Consider the following 22,164-nt stretch of genomic DNA (forward strand, 5'->3'; position numbering starts at 1 on the left):
CTAGTTGAGAAAAGTGTGATTTGTAAAAACATGCTCTTCCCTTACTACAAATACAAGCAATTTACCATGTAGTTAAGAGCAGGTTAGTCTACTTTAGCTTCTATTCAAATACCAAAAGTCCTCTCTCTAGTTTACAGGCAGTGTGATGCAGTTATGGTCTCATCACCTAATGTAGAACATCTGGGAGAACTGCCACTTGTCAAGCCAATCAGTACCCTGCTGACAGACAGAGTATGCATTATAATGAAATCCCATTCCACAGCTGTTCACAGAATTAATTTCCCCGCAGAATTTTCTAATTAGTTGGCTCTTTCCAGGCCATTCCTCACAGAGGAAACAGAAAGGAAGCAAAAGGCTAACACCTGCTCCTAAAGCTGTGGCTAGGGGAAAAACATTTGAGGGATGACATATACAGTAAGTACTTAGACACTAGAAACTCTCCCATCTACCCAGCTGCAGGGATGAAGTAACTCTGTTTGGAAGCTTAATGGAGATTCTTTTAGAGAATTTCCAGTGGTTGAAATTCCAGACAGTGAACCACATTACTGAGAGGAAAATAAAGGATTTGTTCAAGAGTTTTAAAAACAGTGTCCTAACAAACAAAGCATGACCTGCACGGAAAGGAAGAAAGATGGATGAATCAAGACCATTAGAATGATTTTATATGCAGCTTGAGTAATTACCGGCAGATTACTTTTGATATTCAAATTGATTTGAAATGAAGTAACCCAAAGCCACACTTTTGTAATGTAGTGTATGATACTTCCGTAACAGTGACTATAACTGCCTAATGCATTCCTAGATAAAATGAATCATAGCAGGAAGAAGGTATTTGTTATTTACAAATATGCACCTGTGGACTGTACAATAATATTACATTTTTTCTAAATTATTCATTATCAGTGAAAACAAAAAACTGTGGCATAATTCAGAGGGTTGCCTTGAAAAACATCCACTGTATAACATCTTACAATTCAAAGTATATTGGAAGCAAACCATTACAGCATTTGCAAAGATAAACTGTTGTTGCAGAGTGAATATATAAGCTAAGATTAGATGAAATTTTTACTTGGTCTTAAAAATCTATACTTGATCATTTGCACCACGTTTCCATATACAGTAAACTTCCTATAATCTGGCACTTTTAGGACCCAGGGGGTGCCGGATTATCAGATATGCCAGACTATCGGAAGGGGGAGCTATGAGGGGTCTGGGGTGGGGTGGGGGGGATGCCACCCCAAACCCCTCATAGCCCCCTCCTTCCGATAGTCCAGCTCTGCTCCAGGTGTCCCCGATTCAGCCGCTGCTGGTCAGTTTCAGCAGCGGCTGAATCCGGGACGGCTGGGGCAGAGCAGCTGGGGTGCTGCTGGGTTGGTCCGGTAGCGCCGCCCTTCGGTGCTGTGAGACCAACCTGGCAGCACCCCAGCTGCTCTTGGGGATGCCTGGGACAGAGCAGCTGGGGTGCTGTCAGGTTGGTCCCGTAGCGCCGCTCCTCAGCGCTGCGGGGCCAACCCGACAGCACCCCAGCTGCTCTTCCCCAGGCGTCTCAAAGTCCGCTGCTGCTGAAACTGATCAGCGGCTGACTCCAGGAAAGGGCAGCACTATGGGACCAACCAGGCAGCACCCCAGCTTCTCTGCCCCTAGCTTCCCTGATTCAGCTGCTGGTCAGTTCCAGCAGCGGCTGAATCGGGGAAGCTGGGCACAGAGAAGCTCCAATCATCCAGCAGCCAGAGCACTTCCAGGTTCCTGATGGGACCATCAGGAGTGCCGGAGCATTGGATGCCGGACCAATGGAGTTTTACTATAATAAGGAATGCCTTATAAAGGGCATTCCAATAAGATTATTTGTATTAGTTTGACTAAATTTGCTTTTTTGACCCAATGCTATTTTTTAGTTAGGCCCTTATCCTAGAAGAAATTTAATGCATTAGTTTCTATCTAAAGACCTCCTCTTTTTAAACCTACACAGTCACGTAAGGTTTTACTCTGATAAAAGTTTACACGGCTTTGTGAAAAATGATTCCTTAATGTTGCTTTCAGGTTACTGAGTTCAAAAAAAACCTAACATTACCCATGACAAAATATAACTAAGATTTCAGTGCATAAAAAGTTAACTGTATGGTTAGCTATGTTTCATTTCACTTACTTCTCACATTGTAGGTTTTTTTCCCCTTTATTTTGCACAAGTTTAGGGGTTTTTTTTTATTTGGATCAGTGGATTTTCCTGGTGGAAACAATGTGTTATTAATTTTAAAATAAATATTTAATGTACTATGTTCATGTTTTCTGAGTTTTGAAAATGTTCTGTAAAATGGATAGTTTAGTTTTGGATAAGTACACACAGTGAGGGGCAAAACTGAAGGTTCTGCTGCAACATTTGAAAAACAAAATGAAGATAAAAGAAAAGGCTGCTAGCAGTCCTTAAAGATGCCTTGGCAATGTTCCCTGGTATTGCAAATAGCTGTTTGTGGTAATATGGGGGATGAGTGAAGGGCAGAGGCTAACATACAAGCTTACTTAGCTTACCATCCTCCTCTTACATTGTGGTAATAAACAGGCTTTTATGGCATGTCCCTACTTATTTGAATAGGGGCTGTTTCAATTACCTATGGGGAGAGTGTTTTAAGACCTCTCTTCCCCAAAAAATATAATTGGTGTCTAACTGTGACTGAAATGTAGTGAGAGTTACAGGACTCAGCTGCACCTGTTTGTTTTTCTACAGACACACAGCACAAGAGAAAGGAATAAACATCTCTCTTCTCAATATGGAGCTGAAATTCCTCCATGAAGGTATTTTGTCTCTGTAATATTATTCTGTGATGTAGAAGCATCTCTTTTGCATTAGAATCTATGGGCCAACCCATTTTCTGTACCTTCCTCTACATGGGCTTTATTTCATTCCAAAAACATTCCCTAATTGTTTAAGTAATAGATATTACTTAGATGGCTTGGTCATGAAAATGCCTATTATCCTTGGTTATGGGCAGAGCTGGAGCACTGGCCTATTATTAAGATTGTCTAGCACTTCTGACTATAATATCTGTCTTTGGTTGCTTATGGTTTTGTCAGAATTTAACAGTTTCGGCTACATTTTTCTATACCAGGTGTTTGCCTCAACATGTGTCAGGGTGAGCCTTTTGCTTTCCCTGTAAAAATATACCCAAGTTATAAATCCTTGAAAAGATTGCAGTTCAGATATACTCGGGGTCTTCAATTTTAGCAGCTGCACTCAGTATTACAGTGGGCAGGTGTCCGGTTTTCCACTGAACACTGGCTGAAAAGGGGCCTTTCTCAGACCTCCCCAGTCTGGTGAAAATGAACAATTGAGTAAGTGTTGGGGACAGAGAGTGACAGAGGGAGGGGGAGACAGAGTAAGCAGAGTGGGGCCTTGGAGAAGGGCCACTGTTGTTCAGTGAGAAAGTTGGCAGCAGCACATGACCTGCACCAACCTCACATAATGACTGATTATATTCCCAGCAGCCAGGGGATAAAGGGCTGAAGCCAGACTTACCCTGTAATGACTGTGCTAGGCCAAAATGGAACTTGGCATTGGAACTGAGAGCCAGGAGTCTGTTTCTTCCCTGCCGTTCAGAACTTCCCTGTTGACACCCTGGCGGCATGGAGGAGGAATGCAGAAGGGATGAGCAATAAATCAGGGTGGAGGGTGAAGAAAACAAGGACTGGCACTAGGTGAGCATTTAGACTGGCACTGCTAACCTGGGTTGGAAGTTGAGCACTAGCAGGGGAGGCAGAGAGGACGGGACTGGTTGGGCAGAGACTGATTAGATGCTGGAGAGTGAACACTTGAGACTGGATGAGAAGCTCAGAGACGTGGCGGGATACTTGGATTAGCTGGACAAGGAGACAGGAACAAGCAGCCAGAAGGGAGTGTCACACTAGAAACTGTGGAAGACAACAGATTTGAGAAGGAGCCAGGTGAGGGAGATTTGGAGTCTAGGAGCTGGGGAAGAGAAGGAATGAGACAACTTGCACGAGGATCTGGAAGAGAGGCACTGAGACAGGCTGGGCAAGTAGATGGACTGAGTACTGACAGGGAGATTGGGGGTTAGGCATTAAGCCTAAAGGAGGAGACTGGGACAAAGAACCACAGAGGGAGAAAAGACCGGATAATATAATACATCACTAGCTTAGTTCTAGTTAAGGGCTTTATCCTATTAATAAAAATCAGTCTCAAGACACCCATTGACTTCAATAGCACAATATCAGGTTCTATAGTTATATTCTACACTGTAATCACTATTAAATGTGGGGATTAGTTGTTGTATCTAAATCAATAGAAGCCTGTTATTCACAGATCCTAATAAATCAGTGAGTTTAGAGGTGTAACCAAGCCCTGAATAACTAGGGTATATAAGCTCCTCAGCCCTCAAACTCAGTTTATACTAATTACATTTAAATTACCTACTGATCATTCAAACTTAAGTGCTTGCCAGACAGGACAAAAAAGCAATGAGTGGACAGTGAAGGAGACACGGCTCCTTAATGATATGGGAGGTAGCTGCTGTATCATTTACATTGTGTCATTTTATCATGCTTTGCATAATATTTTATGCAAGCAAAATGAAAAGCCATCTGCATTATCTGGGGAATTTCTGTAGATAAGCTAATTTGACCAAACTAATTGTAAATCATTTACATTTTATCACAGGCTAGAAATGATTTGAAAGTGTTGTCTTGTTTTTTAGAATAGGGATTTGGGGTGTTTTCAGTCTAAGCCTTATGGGTAGACGAAAGGGGAACAGAAAAACTGCTTTTTTTGTCAGGTACAAAACTGTTGTTGAAGACAATGTGAAATAAATTACTGAATAGGTCTATTTTCTACATGTAGTCACTTCTCAAACTCAACAGACAATTTGCTACCTTGCATAACAAACTGGAATCAAATTGCATAGTCAACAGTCCTGTAATACATCAAGAATATTGATAATGGGCCCCATTTTACTAATGTTCCACATATTGAGCAGCATTGTATTCTGCAATTAGTCCAAGTGATTTACCATCGATGAGTATTATCCATCATGTGTAAGTGTTGCAGAATTGAGTCCTCAGAAGGGAGAAATAAACTTACACTTTAAGCTGGTGTTGACAAATATTAACCAGTGATGTAGACTGGGTTGCCAACTTTCTAACAGCAGAAAATGGAACACTCTTCCCCTTCCCCTTTCCCGAGCCTGTGCATATGTTAGAATGTTGCACACAGCATGACCCCCATCCTTGTTCAGTGACCAATGTTCTGCATGACATATCAAATCAATAAATGTTATCTTGTACACACCAATAGTCATGCAAAGGACCGTACACTGTAATACAATCCAAGAGTGAGAGACAATGCATTAGGGAGATGCCCTTAAAAATGCTCTCCTGTAATTTCCAAGTTGTCCCTTTATTTAAAGCACATGAGTGCAAGAGTGATTATCACAGGCAGGGACTATGCCTCTATTTCCTAGAGAATAGGAGTAAGCCAATGTTTAGGATGGCACCTACAGGGAGGGGCAGCATGTAGAGTCCCCTGTCTTTCCCACCACTTACAAGCCAGGGGGATATGCTCCTGCTTTCTGGGGGCCATGCAGAGCTGGGTAGGGGACCTGGAAAGTGAAACAGTTGCACCAGGTGATATGGCAAAAACCCAAGCCCACAATATCTTATAGCCCAGTGGATAAGGCATTTGCCTGGGAGATGTGTTCAGATCTCTACTGTGCATCAGACTTTGTTTGAACCCAGATCTCTACTTCCTAGGTGAATGCTTTTTACCCAATAGTCAGGTGGTTAAAGAGCCACTACCTCATTTCTTGTGATTGTTTTCAAGAAAGGACTAATTTAGTTTAGGAACCGAAGTCCAAAACAAGATCTACAGCTGTGAATCCCAAGTGAAGTAAAGCCTTCCTACCTCTCTTTCCTCTCCTAAGTGTTTTCTCTGACCTAACTTAGGTGCTACCCTGTTGAACTTGCCAGCTTTTGTGAATCCCATTCTTAAGTGCCTACCTTTCCTCATGCATAGTATAGGAAGGCTGTGCACTTAACCAAGGGCTGTGGAATCTAGTAAACTGCAGAGCACCTAAAAGCTAAGCATTGAAATCTTAAGTATAAGTCCCCTTTGTCGATCCAGCTGCTTATCACTTTAAGCACTGGGATGGTCCTTCATTAGGCCAGCCCCTAGCTACTTTCCAGAAGGAAAAGGGGGAGAAGCAAAACTTCACTAATATCCAAATCACTAATGGCCCATTTCTCCTTCTGCAGAAGAAACATGGCAGTGGTTCCTACCAGGCTACTGCATTTAAGCTAGAATTTGCATGGCAGAGGCAATTTAATACTTGTATAATCAAAGTGTCTACCCAACTTTCACATCAATGGTTTGAGGCTGTGGCTACTACTGCAGAGCTATGTCTACACTGGTGTGATTTTGCGCAAAAACTCTTTAGCGCAAGAGTTCTTGCGCAAGAAATTCATGTTGCCTGTCTACAAGGGCCTCTTACGCAAGAACAGTTGTGGAAAAGGGCTTATTCCTGAGTGGGAGCATCATAGTTCTTGTGCAAGAAGCCCTGATTTTATACAGTAGACCGTCAGTTTACTTGCGCAAGAACACACAGCCAGTGTAGACAGGCAGCAAGTTTTTGCGCAAGAGTGGCCGCTTTGGCGCAAGATCGCACCAGTGTAGAGACAGCCCCTGGTGTTTGGGATGAGTTCTGTTCTCCCTTGCTTCTGGCTCCTGCACTATACCCCTGTTATAAGCTGTCTGCCTAAAGATACTGAGGCCCTGGAGCAATCAATAGGCAGACTGCAGTCCATATCTGGACTTCCAGACCCTTTTGAATGGACTCCGAGGGGTTTCTCTTTATTTATTTTTTATCTTTGCTATTCTTAAAAAGTTACTTTCTCTGGAGTTTGAACCCAGACCAAAAAATGTGGATCTCGACAAAAAATAATTAACTATCCCTGGCTTACGATATGTCACTACTTTTTCTCCTCTTATCTGTGACAACAGATCACTTATGTGACCCCCTCAGGGGGATGGATTGACTACCAGTTTCTCACACAGCCCCTCACTGCAGCTCTAGTCCTGAAGGTAACTGATCCCTGCATGGCAGATTTTTCTACTGTAGAAAAAGTAGGTGACTCTCATGAGTGTATAACAGATTTGTTTATAAGTTTCTGCTACACTAAATAAGGCACTTTTATTGACATTTCGTTTTTTCACTCTTGCTATTAAACCTCATATTTCACACTCATACACAGAAGACCAGGTTTGGTTTCCATGAATGGGCCACAGTATGTTTTCTTATGTTATTCAATCGCATATAGGCGCCCATCCAAACCAAGCACTAAAATAAAACATGGCTTCTTTCCCTGGGAAGGTTTCACGGCCCTACTGTCCAACTTTCTTCCCTACCACAAACACACAACACAATTGTGCAATCGCCTAGGAAGGAAGGGTGAGATCAGAGCTGTGACTGTGGACATCCTGACATGGGGATCTGGCAGCTATTCAAAACAAACACAATTAGAGAATTTACCCTTGCATGAAGTATTTGCTTTCTTTATAGTCACTGGTCTTAACCTCTAGGAATTCTTGTGATTCAGATGCAGTGTTCCTTGAGGACGACAAGACTTCTCAAGCTTCTGCCTCTTGCATTACCCAACACAGGGAAAGGGGGGGAGGAAATCTCTGTATCACTCCACTAGGTAACATTGCTTCTATCTAATGAAACTGTCATTTTTATAAAAAGTTGTCAGAATTTGGGGGTCAGAAATCACTGCCAGGATTCAGACAAAGATCTCGCCACATTTTATTTGAAAAGGGGCTATGATGATAGTTTGGAGAAGAAAAGATTGAAGTCATCCTCAGCAGCAACAAAACTTTAAATTTCACAATATTATGCAAAAATAGGGAACTTGCCAGGTACCCCTACCAAGCCTATCCATCTTTTCAGGCAGCTGTGATGTCCTAGAATGATGGCAGGGCTTTGAGAGACCTCAGACTTTTAGGATATACCCCTATATTTTAGGAGATAATAAAAGAGTTTGGCCTAGTGAAACGGATTTTCCATAAATACATGGGGTAGATAATAGGGGTGGGGGGAGAGCTATTTAAATTAAATGAAAATGTTGGCACAAGAACAATGGCTATAAACTGGCCATGGATAAATTTGGGATTTAAATTAGAAAGAGGTTTCAAACCATCAGAGGACTGAGGTTCTGGAACAGCCTTCCTATAGGAATGGGAAGGAGGCAAACAAATGAACTAGTATTTAGATGGAGTTAGATAAGTATATGTACAGGACTATATGATGGAGCAGTCTGTGGTAGCAGGGGACAGGACTCAGTGAACCAGGTGGTCCCTTTTAGACCTTCTATTCCTATGTCGGGAATATACACATGAGGTTCTGGAACAGTAAAAGATAATGCTACAATTTAGTGAAGCTCTGGGAAGTCACAGAGTCCATGACTTCGAGTGACCTCCATGGCTTCCCTCTGCAACAGCTGGAAGCTGTAGGGTCCTTCACTGCCCATGGGGCAGGAGCTGTGGGGTACCCCCATTACCTCTGGTGGTCCTGGAGCTCCAAGCCACTGCAGGCAGTGGGATTACCCAGCAGCTCCTGACCATGTACGGGGGGGGAGGGAACCCTGCAGTTCCTAGCCACAGTGGGGCCCGACTGATCCCCACTTTGTCACAGCTTTTTAGTAACAATCATGGACAGGGCACAGCTTCCATGAATTTATCTTGCCCAAGACTTACCTGTGACATGTACTAAAAAAGCTGACTTCATCTACCCACATATAAACAAGACAGCTGTCACAAGAGGACAAGGGTTAGAAAAGCAAATTTGTACCTTTGATTGCAGCTACTTCTGAAGTCCCTAAGAAGAGACGTTATTCTCAGCTTAATCTTAATGAACACAAAGGGAATCAGTCCATGCTACCACAGGACTAATGGTAAAGGATGTCAGAGGGTTGGTGTTTTATGCAGGCTGTACAAAACACACCTGAAGTCTTACCAAGTAACGTAGAATGAAACAAAATAATAAACAAAGTGAAAGGGTAAGGACAACTAGCCAATTCTTCCAAAATGTCAAGCTACCTCAAGTACCACTCAGAAAGGTGGGGCAAGTCTGTCAAATACCTAAGCTGCTTCTCCAATAAAAACTTTAGACACGAAAGCTACAGCTTTACAGTTTTAGCTAAAAATATGACATTTATGTAGTGTTAGCATGCTTTACAAGGGATCATATGCATTTTCCCCCTTTGTTAGTAAGGCTGTAGAATCTGATGAATACTTTGCTTAGAAAGAACATAGAAGAGTAGCTGGAAGGCAGGTGGAAGAAGGTGTAGAAAATGCAAGAAGTTTGAACCAAGTCTGAACAAGGTGCTCCTACAAATGTGTGGTGCTGTGAAGTCCTGCAAGGAAAAAACTGTTCAGACTAGCTACATGTGGGTATAATAATCCTCTAAAGGTATTGCATCTTTAGCCTGAAGTATAGTAAGTTATTGCTCTGAAAATATTTTGTTAGAAGGTCAGAATCTCTGGTTCTAGTAGTGTAGTGGGGCAACAAAATAGTCTTAAACTACATGTACCCTATCTTAAGTAGTATAATGGCAAAATATAATGCCTAAATTGTTGCTTTTAAATGTTAATGATCAAAGCTAAGCAAAGAAGTTAATACACAAATTATTCAGAAACAAATGAGTTAAGCATCGCATTTTGCTGTGCATATGCCTAAGTGACAGACTCTGCATGGCTGCAGTGTTGCAAGATGGATGTTAAAGCACTGATCTCATTAAGTAATACATAGTGGGTCAAATTTACTCCCCAAGTTACTTTGTTGGTTTCAACAGACCTACACTAGTCAAGCATTTGTCCCAGAGTCAAAAATCGGTAACGAATTATAAATGTTTCCTGGTCTTGGCTTATTATATCTTCATTTCTAAAAACACTACATAAATCTACAGTCCTGTATCCGGCAATAATTGAAAAACATCATGTAAAAGCTCTTTGATGCATTCCAAACGAATAAAGAGAAGTTTTTAAATCTATCAATGCTTATAAAAGAGAATGTTACTTTCCCCTTCTTATCCAGAACCACACTTAATTGAAAGGATCAGTTTCTAAATCAACTGGTGCTGCCCTGCACATGCATCCCCTTTGCATCTCTTCTGTGCTTTTATTAACATTAGTGACTTATCTAAATATTAGAATGTTTGACTGCCAGGAAGCTTATCAACTGCAGTTTTTATGGGCTGTTTAATGATGGAAACGGGGAGTTGGAGCTCCTTCCCCACCTCCCTCGATATGGAAGTCTTCAAGAAGCCATGGAATGTGCTCTCTGGTATTTTTGGTATCTTTAAAGTGTCAAGAGAGCAGAATTTCTCTTGTCAGTTGTCACAGTGTGACTCACAATTAAAGCCATCTGCTCTACATTCACCTCCCTAAGGGCATCACTCATTTTTCACCAACTTCCTGTTGTTGACAGCACAGTTCCTCCCTATATCACTCTACACCAACACCCATACTCCTCCAGGAGACTGCAACAGGCTTGAACAGATTTCCCCTGAGAAATCCTTTTGCTTGTTTTGCTAGTGATTTTTTTTATTTTTTTACTACAGGCTGTTGAGAAACCTTTTAAACACCAGAGACTAGGATATTCTAAGGCACCAAACGGAATTAAGTGCCCAAACCCTACTGATTTAGTGGGACTTGATTATCTATATCCATCCTCCTCTTTTGAAAATCCTAACCTTAATCTGCATTCCACTAGTAAAGTAAAATACTAATTGTATTCATATTTTTAAACATCTGAAAAAAATGAATACATTATTTTCCTAAATATTATTCAGTCATGTGCAGAGCTTGTCAAATAATGGCAAAAGCAGCTGTGAATATTCTATGGGAGGGCTGGAAAAACCCACAAAACTTGTTTCCAGAATCATTCATATACAATATCACCAGATCGGTCCTACTGTCACTGTTCATGACAATGCAACATTATTGATATAGATATTAAAGGTGTGCATTTCTCAGCTAGTTACCTGAATGCAATTAGCCGCAGCCCATAGAAGTTGCATCTGGAAAAAAACGTGAATTACAACTGCAAGGGTCATTTGCTCAGAGATGCAAGTTTTCCTAATCAAGCCATTTTAAAATCATGAAGGTTTATATATAAGGTTTTTTTCTATCCCTTCTTATGAGCCTTACAATATTCATTTGCTCATCGAGTTGCCCTTCTGCAAAGTTTAGGAGAACAATCAGAAAACAGGAAGGGTTTCACCTCTTTTACAGATATTTTTTGCCAGTGCCATATTCTTTCAAGTAGCCTAAGGATACGGAGTTTAAGATAACCCCAGAGTCCATAGGTCTATACAGTTCATGGGTTCTGATCCTGTCATAATACCATACTGTTTGCATTGTTGTAGCTGTATTGGTCTCATTTCCTGGGCAAGGTAGGTGAGGTAATAGCTTATCACAGCAACTTCTATTGGCAGTCGGTACAAACTTTCAAGCTACAAAGAGCGCTTCACCAGATCCGGGGAAGGAAACAGAGGGTCTGAGCTGAGACAAGTTAAGCAGAAGGGGTAACACTTTCTGGACGTAGTCAGTGGAAGTGAGCAATTGGAGATTAGCTTATTATGCATAAAGGGTTTGAAGTATGCAATTTAGGATAGCAGAAAGTGTTGGTTCTTACAAATTGTTGTAATGGACACCAGTTTTATGTCTCCTGTTAAATCTGAGGGTTTTGTTTGTTTGATTGTCTAGCAGAGTTATGAGTTTAAGTTCCCAGGCTCATCTTTTGAAAGCGTAGATTTCCTTTGAGGATGAACAGTGAAAGATCTGATATGGAGTGATCACTGTATGCAAAGTGTTCACTCTCAGGTGGCATGGTGGGGATTTTTTTTCTGCGAGTTCAAGAATGTAGGGATTTCCTTATTTCAATCACATCATTTTTATTAGTGCATTTGATGCTCTGAATGAATTACCCCATATGTTGTGATGGGCATGTGCAAGGCCTATGAATCTTTGGGGTGTTGTGGGGAGGTATTGAATTATGGGCATTTGCAGGTTTTTCATCTGTCCAGTTCAAAGTGTCACTAGACCTTGCCAAAGCAGATGTAAAACCTGCAGAGCACCACAATTAGTGATCAGTATCCCCATACCAAACCATTCAAGATTTGTGGGCTCTATACATGCTTATCACAAACAAACAACAACAAAAAAGAACTGTGTAGCTGGAAACAGAAGTTGCTTCAGTAGAAAGTATTACCTCTCCTACTTTGTGTCTCATCTATCGTGACTACTCTGCCATGCTTTTGTATCATGAAACAGCGTCACTGGTCACATGTTTTCACACTGCAAAAGATCACAAGCTGGCATTAGATTATGATATTATGGCATTTTGCCTTTAAGTCTTTGGGCTGTGTCTAGACTGAATCCCTTTTTCGTAAAAGGGATGCAAATTAGATATATCGCAATTGCAAATGAAGTGGGGATTTAAATCCCACCCACTTCATTAGCATAAAAATGGCTGCCGCTTTTTTCCGGCTTGGAACTTTGCCAGAAAAAAGCGCCAGTCTAGACGCGGATCTTTCGGAAAATAAAGCCTTTTCCAAAAGATCCCTTATCCCGCTTAAAATGAAATCCCCGCTTCATTTGCAATTTCAATGTCTCTAATTTGCATCCCTTTTACGAAAAAGGGATGCAGTCTAGACACAGCCCAAAGGTTTAAAGGCAAAATGCCATTAAAATGAGGGATAAGGGATCTTTTGGAAAAGGCTTTATTTTCCAAAAGATCTGCGTCTAGACTGGCGCTTTCCGGCAAAGCTCCGAGCCGGAAAAAAGCGGCAGCCATATTTATGCTAATGAAGCGGGGGGGGATTTAAATCCCCCCTTCATTTGCAATTGCGATATGTCTAATTTGCATCCCTTTTACGAAAAAGGGATGCAGTCTAGACACAGCCCTGTAGTTTGAGGCACCATGCTCCAATTTTCAACCTTTGAAAAGTAGGAGCTCCAGCACACATGGACAATTGTACACATAACTATTCAAAGGAGTGTACTCTTTCCCTGCTGGTTTTCCTACACTAAATGATTGCCTCTAACATTTACCCTTCATAGCATCCCTGATTAGTTTTTCCTTCAGGATAAAGTAGGTGGATCTGGAGCAGAGTTAGCAAAAGCATTATTGACAGAAAATGTAGGCCCAACTTTCACCAAAATAGTTGGCAGCACTGGAAACATTTCTAGTCCTGAATTCTCAAGAAGCAGTGTTGCCTTACGTCTAATATCACCCAGATATGGCTAGCATGTTGTAAATATTCTAGTCTATACTTTACAATGGTAATCCTCACCCTGGTCACCTGATAGGCTATCCTTGAAGAAAACTTGAGACCGTAACATGGGTGTTATGTGTGCACAAGTTTTTGTGGTGGTTTCCTGTTCACCTCTGGATGGATTTCAAGTAATTAGCATAAACCTCTAATGTCCTCTGTGGTCTGGATACACTGATAAATACCTTTCACTTGTACGTAATCATGGCAGTGAAAATTATGACTCTTGCAATGAATTTTGTGGGATCTTTCCAGAGCAGGGTAGTTGAGTTTTTCTAGGGAAGGTCTCCCACCTTCAAATCCACTACTCGTCCCCAGCTGAACATAGGTTTAACAGGTCTCATGTCACAATACATCTGTATTAGTAAAGGCATATCACATCACATCAACAAGACACACAGAAGCCTTCAATCCTGCATACTAAATCTTCACAGCCTAGCACCTGAAATTTCTCATTGACCCTAATCTACAGTATGAAATTGAACTTTTCTTCCTTGTGTCAATAGTCTTTTTAGAAGGATGTTATATAATGCCATTGTGATTTGGGAACTAGATTTACATTGTTTGATTTATCACAAATAGAGCTTTGCCAGTGTAAGCAAGAAAATATGTTCCAAAAATAGATAAAAGCATCCTCTATAAAAATAATCTTTCCATAAAGCAACTCCAAACTTGTAGTCATATACATTTATTAAATTCCTAGAGATTCCAAATGTGGGGAAGAGAACTCTTAAAGGTAGACTAGATACCCATTTTTGTTGGGTAGACTAAATCTCAGATGGAGAGAAATGGGAAGGAGAGTGGGTTTCTATTAGTTTTGCCTCAGACTGTTAAAAATGATAATAAGTACTTTATTTGCCAAGTAATACATCTAGGCAAGTTTTATTGAGCTCGCACCAGGCCATCCAGTCAGATACACACTATTTATTTCAACTTTCTTCCAAGACCTCTTTCTGACGTGGAATTGAAAACATCTATGGTGATTTGCAAGCATGGTGGCTTATCTAATGACTACTGCACTACCCTACTGGATGGAACTGCTTGGGCAATTGTGTGCTTTTAATTCAAAGTGGTAGACTTCAGATCTGATATTCTGTTCTCCATGGATGCACAGATCTCCCGCTGATGTCACTGTGGTATCTGCACATGTATAAAAAACAAACTACCTATCAGAGTTAAGATCCATTCTGTGGATCAAAGGAATAATTTTGCTGTTTTTCCACCCTTCAAAATTATACAAATACTTTTCTTAAACCAAGTAAGGGGCATGAAAATATGGATTACAATAGAATTGTGGTTGCAGTCTTAACTGCAAAGTTAACACTACAAGGCTCCAGAATCAGCAACATTTTACTAACCAGTAACTGAATAACAGTTTGAGCCATTTTTATAACTGATTGAGGTCAAATCTGCAATAAATCCATTAGGAAACTCATTATACATATTCAGAGTTAGAACTATACCCCTGGTCCTAATGCTCAAAATTGCCATGCCATTGAGTCCAAGATTAAAGGATGTTTTCTGATCTGTTAACTATAGATGTTCTGTATTCCGCAAAGGACAAGATACCCATCTTCACAAGGTGATTAGCACTTTAAGGAGTGATCAATCCAGCCCTCCCTGTGACACACTTAACTCACTTCCCCATGGGTTATCTACACTGCACTCTTGAAATAAGCTATGCAATTTGTGCTACATAAATTGGGTAGCTTGTTTTGAGGTAATTTCGAAATAAATCACTATTCTGAAACACCCCTTTACCCTTCTGGAACTAGGTTTACAGGAACATCGGAATAGCAAGCCCATTATATTTCAAAATAACGGACACACTCAAAAGACGCAGACTAGCTATTTTGGGATACTTCTGGTATCCCGAAATAGCGCTGCAGTATAGATGTAGCCCACGTGAGCACAGCCAAATAACAGGCAAGTCCTAAGCCTAAAGTATGCCTTCTGAGGTGAGGATGAAAGAGGCCTATAGAAAATCAAACAAGAGAAAAGAAAGGCTCTAGGTAGGAAGATCTGGTAGACCTCAGAAAGGAGAAAGACTAGGAAGTGCCCTAAGTGAATTTAGAAGGGCTGGGGCAGAGTCTGAAAATGGCTGGAAGCTGAGTTCAAAATATAGACTGAAGCATTTCTGAAACCTGAAGATTGGCAGACCCTAATACAACTTGAGACTTGGCGAGGAGCTTCATTTATTTTAAACTTGCATACTCTAGCAAGGATGGATTTTTTGTTCTTTGATAGCTGCAGTGTCAGAGCTATGCAGATAAGTAATTGAACCAACCTAGGAGATCAGGGTGATTCAACCTAAGTAAGGAGAAACTGAGACAGTGACCACACTAAAGACAGAGCAGATAAGTGGCTCTGTGACAACTGACACAGTCTATAGAATTCATATGGCAAACCCTGTAACAGAGGAGAGTATGTCTGCTGGGGTAATATCAGAAGTGGCGATAGGCCTCAGCAGAAAATACAGCAAAAGCCTGGTGGCAGGTTTGTGTTCCCCACATAGCAGTGGGACCACTGGGTTCAAGGAAAAGACACCCAGTGACATCTAGGAAGACATACTGGAAGACAAGAATCTGAAGGGATTAGAGCCTGCCTGAATGTTTCCCCTGCCCTTGAAAAATTGTGAATTTGGGAAGATAAAAGGAAATAAGTTAGAGTACAATCCTTCCTCATGGGTCTAGGAAATATTACCAAAGCTTCCTCAGGCAATTTTATTTCTAGGGTCTGTCCCTGACAGACTTTAATCCTTCTCCTAGCTCTCACTTTGGGGACCCCCTTCAACATTGATCATTCCAGCCTGGCTTTAAAAAGGTCTACAACATTGTTTTGCAGCTCCTCAGAGCTTAGCGAAAGCCTAACTTTGTGCAACTTACATATGCAAATGCAAATGCAAACTACAACTGTTACGATTAGAGACAATGATCATTAACAACAAGATTGGTTAATTACAACTTATTTTCTTCAGATATACTCCATTCATTAGGTTTCAAATAAATTTAAATTCCATGGAAAGGTTAAATCAGTGGTAGGCAACCTGCAGCCTGCATGCAGCCCACTGGGGTTCCATCTACAGCCCACAGACCTTCTGTCTACTCCTTTCTCCCCACTCACCTTTCATGCATTCCTACTCCTCCTCCCTCCCTGGTCTTTGCAGCATTTGAATCACCTGATTCGTACTCTGTTCCCACACCACTTCCTCCCTCCAAGAGCTGGAATGCTATGAATCACCTGTCTGCTGCAGCTGTTCAGGCTCTGGGACGCATGGGTGCCCAGTTTTGGTGAGATGTGCTCTTGGAGGTCTCATCACACAACATAGTATTTAATTAAAGATTTAATTCCTGGGGACTTCAGGACAATCCTGGAGAATTGACAGACCTGGTGCCTTTTGATAGCCAAAAGGCCCTGTAATGTGGCAGCACGCACCTCTCACAAGTACCCCCTCCTGGCCAAGGTCATGTGTCTGCACTCTCTCTATCTGAAAGCCAAAGGCCTCTTCAGCAACTCAGGCCTCCAGCCGACTCACACCTGGTATGTGATCAAACACAAACCCCTTTCAGGGTACACTTTGAACATGGGCCAATCTCAGTACCTTCTATATTGTGTCTCAGAGTCCATTCCCCTCTCCTGAAAGAAGTGGTGCCCCCAGGGATTCACCTCCTGGAGACAGCTTCCTCACCTAGGGATTTATCTCAGATTCCCAGCATAGTCCATCAGTCTCACTAAGCTCACCACACAGGGCTGTCTTCTGTGATGATGATGCTCCCTCAGCTAGTCAGTTACCCAGTCTGCACAGCTTCAGGTCTCCAGAGACAATGACTACTGCCTGGTCCTGCAGCTCCTTTTATAGTGTCTTCCTGGCCGCTTCTCCTGCAGCCGATCTAGCCTGCTTGCTAGACCTCTGTATGGCTTCCCTAGATCAGGGTATGGCAGGATAACCGGGCTTCCAGGAGGAGGCCTCAGGATCTGGTCCACCCCATCAAAGGCACACAAAAACACACTAGTCAAAATTTCAAATTAAAGTGTTTGTAACAATCTGTAATTGAGAAGTGATTAACTATGAAGCCATCACTGTGCTTCCATAACAACAGTGCTAATGCTCAGAAAATAAAGGCATGTTTCCTAGCACAATTTATTCCTACTAGCACTTGAATATTTTTAAAGAGAATAAAAAACAGGCTGTTTTAAGTTTAATGCAAACTCATTGCATTAATAAAGCTTTTTGGAGGGTTAGGATGGGAATATGGTAAATAGTATTTTTTTTAAAGAGTGTTGCTTATACATAGGAGCAGTTTAAAATATGAATGATATCGTGACTGAGAGAATCTTGTAACATGGTATCTCCTCCAACTAAATTAACTGAAACTTTACAAATCTGAAAAGCCAAAACATTACCTCAGAGGTAAAGCTGAAGCCTGGTCTTTTAATAAGTAATTTGATAAAAGAGCCTAAGAGTAATAGGAAGGTCATGAGAGCTATTGCAGCCCATGGGCAGTTAAGCAGGAGAATGTTTCAATGCCCTTTAGCCTTTGGGTGTGCAGCAGGGCAATGGAGTTTGGTGCTAAATGACAAATTGGGTTAGAACTATTTGAGCCATAAACCATAGTAAATCGTTTAGCACTTGGAACACCCTGGTACATTTTGAACTGAGAGTAAATGAAGTGTTAGCATAGACAGGTTTAAAATCCATGTAGGTAGTGTTCACTGAATTATCCATTTCTTATATAAATCTGCTTTATTAGCTTTGCATGGGGTCTTCACAAGTTGATGTCTGACTTTTTTTTTAAGAAAAAGGAAATAATGTTGCTCTAACACGACGAAACAAAAATTAGAGAGAGTGACATGCTAATGTGTGAGTGTTAAAATGATTTAGGTCACACAGTCAAGCACGGCTAAGTTAGGAACTGTCAGGTTTATGTTTGCCTGCACAACTTTAATTTAATCCCCTTTTATGTCCCTACTGCACAATGAATGAGGCAGGGGTTCAGTGAAAAAGCTAGTATATGGTTATGTAACTGAAGACTGTACCATATGCATGATTCTGCAAGCAGCCACAATCTTTCCTAATCGTTGATCAGTATTTTTGTACATAGCTTTTGTGTCCTTGTGTATATTTGTTTTTAAAAAGGTAAAAACAATTTCTGCCCCCATGGAGGTGACAACAATGAAATAAAGAACATTTGCTTTGATTATTTAAGACTCAGATTGCCTGTGAATGTTCTTATTCAAATAAGTGAAATCCTTGGACCACATTTTGCCAAACTGGTACGCAGAGATGAAAATCACATCCCCTCACCAGTATCCCAGGCAGGCAAACCATTTGTCAGTTTTCAGCCAGACAACCCTGTCTTTCCAAGGGTTGTCCACTTTCTAGTATGCATGATTTTATCTGGTATCACATCACATGGACCATCTGCAGAACTTGCCACCCTGCCCCTGTGACCTTGCATACACTATATGTACAAGATCATGTTGGCAAGGGTGAGGAAACAGGGCCTTTCCTTCAACATGGCATCTCTGTGAGGACTGTCCTTGCATACAACTTTGATCTGAAGTCATGCTGGTGATGGAGGGGTCATCCTGGTAGGGGTGGGCCCATGCAGCTCTAGGAAATAATATGTAGGCCCCTTTTACTATAGGAGTCTCTGGCCATTACTGGGAAGATCCTGTGGGTGCAATATAGCCTTAGAAACTACAACTCCCATGATCCCTTGGGGGAAAAGAACCTACAGGGCCTGAGGGCCAGCAAACCCAACCAGCTGGCCAGCAGTCAGAGCAGGACTGGCAACTGAGGGATGGAGCTCCGCTGGTCAGAGCGGGGTAGAGGGCACGGAGCAGAGTTCTATCAGCCAGGGACAGGGAGCTCCAATGTTCGGGAGCAGGGAGCCCTGCTGACCAGAACAGGGCCATCTGCTGGGACAGAGAGCTCCACCAGCTGGAGCAGGTCTGCAGACCTGGACTGGAGCCCTGTCAGCTGGCCAGGGTCAACATACTGGCCAGACTGGCAGCCAAGAGGTGAGTTCCAGGAGAGCCTCAGGCCTGACCTCCCAAGGTCTCACAAATTCCCTTGTTCGGGACCACTCAGGTCCTGAGGGTGCAGGACGAGGAAGGTCCAACCTGTATCTACATGCTTTAGAGTATATATATGGGACCGCTGAGAATGGAGAAGAGTTGTATCTGTGCTTTTGGTCCACATATCAAAAAGAATGTGAAAAACTTATCTAGACAGCATATGTATTGTGCAAGCTATTACATAAGATACTGGAAAAGAAGGAGATACTTGCTACCAGCTTAGATCAGGTAAAGATGGAACAAATTCTAAAGAGTGATAGTCCTGGCAGCCTAGTATCCCTGCAGCTGCAGCTTTCTGATTCACATCAGAATTCTCCCTACTCCAGACTGGTATGGGATATCAGGGAAGAGGAGGATAGACTGACTACTCAAGAAGCTGGTTCAATACCAGTGCTTTCTGCATGCACTATCATAGGGGTGAGCAACCTTTCAGAAGTGGTGTGCTGGGATTTAACTTATTCAATTCTATTTACGGGTCTGCATGCCGCCGATACTTTTTTAAAGTCAAGACTAGTCCTACTTACAACAGCTTCAGTAATAAATAAATAAATAAATAAATAAAGATGCAGATCTTACTGTTTTAGTAACACCGTATTTTTTAAATAATTAAATTCAGAGTTTTAGATCTCTGCAACGCTGCAAAAACATTCTGTTAAAATAATCTTTTTCCTTCTTACTTTGGGATACACAGGCTTAATTCTTGGCTCCATCATAGACTTCTTGAGTGAGCTCAGGTAAGCCTCCAAGGGTACATTTATACTACGGCTGGAGATTTAAGATACAGCTCAAGGAGAAATACAGCTCAAGGAGAAATACCTTTACCTCAGCTAGTGTGCGTGGTAGGTCTGTTGTGTCCAATTGAACAAGATAATCAGCTAGTTCGGCTGAATACTGTGGTGGAAAAGCCTAACAACCCCTCTTAATTCCAAAGGGGAGATGCCCCTAAGAGAAGCAATGATGCAACGTGTGATAATACCACCACCAGTCAAGAGGTTCTGTTAAAACTAATTGTAGAAGTAACATCTACTGCAGCAGTGTGGAAAGGATGGACATATGAAATGAGACTTGCAGAAGAGAATTTATGGAAAGTCACCTGCAAGCTCATCCAATGAAGAAGGAATTTGGGAAAACTTCAGAGAAAACCGGTGAAGGAGTGAACTGGTGCTTCAAGGAAGATACACTCCACTAAATACTACCAATAGGTTGCTAATACCTGGAAGGATTTGCCCCAAGGACTGGTCGGTCCAGCTCCAATTGTCCCTGTTCAAATAGAATGCATTTATGCTCACACTCTACTGGAGAGAGGTTCACTGGTCACCGTTCTATGCAAGACATTTTACAATACCTACCTTCATCCAACTCTTAGATAATTTAGATATCTAGGAGTTAAGTATGGGTTCTTGTCCATTTTGATTGAGCTCCTGCAGTCCATCATGGGAGTTCCTAAGAAGTTGGTCACCAGTGGTTAGCAGCATTGTCCACCAACTTCAGCCTAACATACCACCCAGGTAACAAGAACTTGGATGTTGACCTCATAGTATCTCAGTTCTTAAGGATGAGTAGAAAGAGGTATATCTGCCCCTGGGGTTCAAGCTTTATGTCAAGTTTCTACTGTTTATGGGACGCTCATTAAAGAGCTACTTGCTCTCTTTATTGAACATTTAGGAGCAACAGCCTGTGATATTCTTCAAGCTTACTGCAACCTTGTTTCTTTAGACCAGGGTCGGCAACCTTTTCAAACCAAAGAGCTTAAAAATTCAGAACAAGTGGTCAACAGAGAGCTGTATAAGAATGCCCATTTATGTGAATGAAAATATGCAACTTAATATTATTGATAACTGACATGATGATTAACGATAGCATAAATGAAACATTGTACTCACAGACTTTATTTAATGGGATTTCTGCTGCATCTTTTTGCACATTTCTTTGAAGTTTACCTCATAACTGGTCAAATTCAGGTTCATGCACATATTCAAGCTACATGAGTAATTATGTGTTTTTAAAATTTTTCATTTTAATTTAAAAAGTTGCATGCATTTTGGGACTGACAAAAGAGCCATATTTGGTTCCATACTGAGCCATATTTGGCTTGAGAGCCATAGGTTGCAGACCCTTGCTTTAGACACTTCCCACCTTCCCCATCCTAATCATTCTGAGCTTTCAGCTACACAACAAAATAATGTCTGTATTGGAGGGATTTGGCTGGTTGATAAAGGAAATCCTTCTGCTATGGATAAGAACAGGCACCTTAATATTCCATTCCTAAGGAAAGAATGGGATCGACTTGCCATGGAGAACGGACTTTTGCATAGAATCATTAACCAGCCCAGGCTACCAGTATATCAACTAAAGTCTGAAAAGAACAGTGGTCCATTAAAGAATGTATATTGAAACCACTTATTTCCTCTGGGACAACATGCCAGAATGAATGCTCCATCAGATATCGAGCGTACCCCGCTACCCAGATATCTAACCAGAGGAAAGCCTTGGCACCTGAGAGTTTCTCCCCAACTCTATAAGAGAAACTAATTCTGTGCCAGACCCTACTACCATGATAAACAGAACTGGTCCCTCGCCAGAGACTGATTCTGAGGAGGCTTACCATGTATCACATTGCCCCATGTATCACGCCTGGCCCTGCTGCGAATGCCATCAGCTCCACTGTGGCTGCCATCCCTAGCTGAATTCCCAGATCCTGCTGGGGTTGCCGCCTCTAGCCAGCTGTCATCCCCACCCAGCTGGACT

General features: G+C 41.7%; 2 long non-coding RNA genes across 4 annotated transcripts in view; one reads left to right on the plus strand and one right to left on the minus strand.

Annotated features, from left to right (window-relative positions):
* Positions 1 to 22,164, plus strand: part of LOC142829575 (uncharacterized) — a 315,467-nt gene that overhangs the window by 119,755 nt on the left and 173,548 nt on the right. For all 3 annotated transcript variants that reach the window (XR_016349476.1, XR_012904104.2, XR_012904107.2), the window contains exon 3: positions 2,723 to 2,790. This is a non-coding gene — a long non-coding RNA (uncharacterized LOC142829575). The remainder of the gene's footprint in view (positions 1 to 2,722; positions 2,791 to 22,164) is intronic.
* The window catches only part of LOC149524557 (uncharacterized), a 328,526-nt gene that overhangs the window by 8,417 nt on the left and 297,945 nt on the right, over positions 1 to 22,164 (minus strand). The gene's annotated exons all lie outside the window — the stretch shown is intronic.

Source organism: Pelodiscus sinensis, chromosome 4, assembly GCF_052426305.1.
Source record: "Pelodiscus sinensis isolate ZL-2025 chromosome 4, ASM5242630v1, whole genome shotgun sequence".
Classification (NCBI taxonomy): Eukaryota; Metazoa; Chordata; order Testudines; family Trionychidae; genus Pelodiscus; species Pelodiscus sinensis.